The sequence below is a fragment of the Hydra vulgaris genome, chromosome 08, assembly GCF_038396675.1.
Source record: "Hydra vulgaris chromosome 08, alternate assembly HydraT2T_AEP".
Classification (NCBI taxonomy): domain Eukaryota; kingdom Metazoa; phylum Cnidaria; class Hydrozoa; order Anthoathecata; family Hydridae; genus Hydra; species Hydra vulgaris.
Window position 1 is genome coordinate 13,465,001 of NC_088927.1, and position 3,885 is coordinate 13,468,885.

At 30.1% G+C, this 3,885-nt stretch overlaps 1 long non-coding RNA gene across 1 annotated transcript in view; it reads left to right on the forward strand.

Annotated features, from left to right (window-relative positions):
* Positions 1-1,358, forward strand: part of LOC136083639 (uncharacterized) — a 4,849-nt gene extending 3,491 nt beyond the window's left edge. The window contains exons 2-3 of the long non-coding RNA XR_010639949.1: positions 708-822; positions 997-1,358. This is a non-coding gene — a long non-coding RNA (uncharacterized LOC136083639). The remainder of the gene's footprint in view (positions 1-707; positions 823-996) is intronic.
* Positions 1,359-3,885: the final 2,527 nt, after the last annotated feature.

Sequence of the window (3,885 nt, forward strand, 5' to 3'; positions counted from 1 at the left end):
CGTTATCTTGCTCTATAAACTTCATTTTTTCTCTTCCAGTAATTTCCAACTCTAATAGTTGCTTGCAACCTTGTTGGAAGTGAAGATGTTGAAAAAAAAAATTTTTTTAATAAAAAAAATCATTTGTTTTGTAAATGTAAATGATTATTGAATAATGATTAATCATTTGTTTTGTTTAATGGTTATCCATTAAATCTTCGTGAGTAGCGTTCACAGATAGGGGACCAAAAGGATATGATGTCCCAGATAAAATTAAATGTTCTAAAGGAATTAATAAAATTTAAAATAGTGTTTTTAAAAATTTAGGAATAGTTTTTTTAAAAGTAACATTAGTATTTTTTTATAAAGCATATTTATTTAAGTATATTTTTAATAAAGTTTTTTGTATAATTTAAAATGTTAGCCATTTCTTCTTCTTGTTGCAGTTTGATTTTTATAAGCATATTTAATTATCATTATTGCAATCCTAGGACAAGTTGCAGCCATTAACAAAATCAAAATCAACTGTTAGTTGCAACCATTAGTTAATTTGTTTGTATTTTAGCCTTTTATACTCACTTAATTTAGCCATTACTAATTTAAAACGTTTTTTTTTTGTTTGTTTGATGTAAATGAGTAGGTTCTTTTACATTTTTTTGGAAGAAAGTTATTAATGAAAATATAATATAAAACGTAAATTCAGGTGTATTTTCATTACGTATTTTCAGGTGCAACTGGTGGAATCAAATTTTTTCAAAAATTAAAAAAAAAAAATCCGTTCAAAAGCGATGTAGTTGTTGGATATAAATCTAATGTGATTTTTGATAGAAACCTAAGATTTAGGTATGAAATTTTAATTAGTCTTATATGTGAATTTTGTGTTTGAAGATATGCATCTAAAATATAGAATATGAATCTAGAATGAATATGTTTAAATCTTTCAAAAGTGTCTTCTCATGCAATCATTCTCAAGTTTTCTTATAGTTAATAAATCTACATTTATTTTTGTTTATACAGGTACAGATGAGTGTCCCTTAAAAGTCACTTTTCTGTAAAAGAACGTGTAGGCAGGTATATACTTGCCCGAATGGACCACAACCTTCCTCATCAAATTTTTTTGTCTTAACATTTGTTACATCAAATTGGATGCTTAGGCCATTACAATTCGTAATTCAGTTTACTTTTATGATGAGAGTTTTAGTTAAAATATTTTTATGCATTTAATTTAACGACAAAAGCGAAAAAATAGCTATCCAAAAAATAGCGAAAAAAATTCCCTAACAAGGCTTAAAAATGAAAGGACTGTTTGATGCATATGAAATTTTTATTTTACAATTTATGTAAAAGACTGATAAAATATAGTTGTTATTTTTTGCTTACTTATTCGTGTTTTTATTCTTTTGATATTTTGTCGCATTGATATTATATTAATAGGACTATCGAAATCCAACCCACAGATCTCAGAAATATAGCTAACATCCATTGACTCTGTATTTGCTCGGTGCATGCTTTTATTAAATTTCAGTTTAAAATTGATTTGATAGAAGTCTAATGCGTTGCATTTTGATTAATACTGCCATTATACAACTATCTATTGCCAGTTTTATTCTCGACTAAAATGTCGATATAATACTTAGTCTGTGTAAACCTTTTGTAATCAAGACCATAATTTTACCCGCAAAACAAACGAAGATGATATTTTGCTTCTTTGGCATAAATTGCATAAACGCATAAAAGATAAGTTTGCAAAAGAAAGTATTTAAAAATATTTTGCTTTTGAACCAAACAAAAAAAAAAAATCATGGTAAAGTGCATAAACTATTTACAGTTTAAAAATAGATTTAAATGAGTACGATAATTTTGAAGCTGTTAGGGAAAGCAGGCCCGCACAGAGACTTAGTGGTGTCTGATAAAATTTTTGGTTAGTACATCGTGAAATCTTACATAAATCAAATCTACCGTGTATTTTGCAACTGTTCTTGAAATCAAGCAATTATTATTATATTATTAACAAACGATTATAAAACGAAACAAAGTGTATTAAATTATACATGGATTACTTGATTTGAAGGAACAATGGCTCTCTTGGACTCGAGAGTTCATCACTGTTGGTGGCGTAAACTTTTTTCAATAGAATTTTTATAACCGCTTTTGGAATAAAATTATGAATATCCAAACAAGATAATCCAGATATTAAGCTATACCTTGACTAATTGGTCGGTCGTAGGATTATTAGATGCCAATTTTAGACTTTATTGAAGCTTTTATTTTTTATTTGAACTTGTAAAGAAGTTAAAAAAAAAAAAGTTCTACCTGGTATCTCATAATTTGCTGTATTACTAGACTGATTAGCACACCCAAAGGCAGGAATATTTGAAATGATTCAGCTGGTTATCTATTATCTAGTTCAAAAAAAAAATGTATTCATGAGGCATGCTAGTCACAACAAAAACATTTTTTATTGAGGGTCGCATAAGCCTCCTTTGTCAGTGAGCCTAAGTAAAATGTACCCTAAGCTCCCTCCTACCTTTTCTGGGCGGTAGGAGGGAGCTTAGGGTACATTTTACTTAGCATCACTTTGTTCAAACATCGTGGTAGTTGAAGGTATAATATTTTTTTCAAGAATCTGTCTCGCCCATGCTATGGCATATAGTCCACAATCAACACCATTAGTTTGTTGTTGAATAGGCAATACTTTTACAGAAACAAAGTTTTTACTGCAGTGTAGAATAGAGCAAATTTGCCTTTTTGTCTCAACAGTAATAGTTCCATGAAAAAGACTGTCAAACATAAAAATCTCCCCTGTTTCACAACCATGTGTGCTGACACAAACCCAATGAAGATTTCCATCGTGAAGAACTTGAACAAATGGAACGAACTGATGGATATGAAAAGCATTGATTTTTCCTTTTATGGGATCTTGCAGTCCGACATCAATCTCCAGCTGAATCTTCATCATTTGTTGGCAAAAGTGAATAACCTTATCATTAAGCATTTCACAATGTTTAATTGCAAAGAGTTCATCGCCTCCAATGAAGGAGGAACTAAGACTTTGAATTTGCTGAAACTTGCTTTGAAGTTGATTATCATTGATTTCACTTAAAGTGGCTCTGCGATGTTCATTGCTTTCACCAGCTATAACTTCTTCAATTAACTGATTGTCAAATTGAACATCATTGGTAACCAAAAAACTTGTACAATTTTCATCAATTGAGTGATCTGTAATAATTTCAGAATAACAAGACTCTTTCTTATCAAGCTTTACACAGATTTCTGTGGCAGTTTTACTTTGTTCATATTTAGCACCAAATCGCTTGATCAATTTTCTTTTTCGTCTAACAAGTAGATTAAAAGGTTTTGGTGACTTTATTATGGTTTTGCTCCAAGTTTCTGGTTGAATCGTTGGATGTAAAAGAATACCTTTTTCAGATGGAAGACTTTGAACTAAGGTAGTTTTCACTTTAAGCAGCTCTTCAAATAAATTATCTAATGTATTTTGAGAGTTACATAGATATGTCAACTGTCTAATGTCATTCAACAGTTCTCTACATCATGCTTCTGGTGAATGTTGGCTATCTTTTAATACCTGACTATTACTTCTTGGGATTGTATGACATATTTTGGTTAACTCAGTATTTGTTTTTAATAGTGTTTCAGCAGAATCATTTTCAGCAGAATTACCCATTGATGTAGTAAACTCTGGAGAATTAACAGTAATAGATGGACCACTTTCTTCTGAAAACAAATCTAAAGCAAAATAGGGAGAATCTCTATAAGCTGCACCCAAATCAAACCAAGAAAGATTTTCTTTAAGGAAGATAGCAAAGAAGTGCTTGCATGGATATGCACTAGTAAACCAAGCTGGGCAAGAACAAGTTGGTAAATGTTCTGCATCACCAAGAAAAC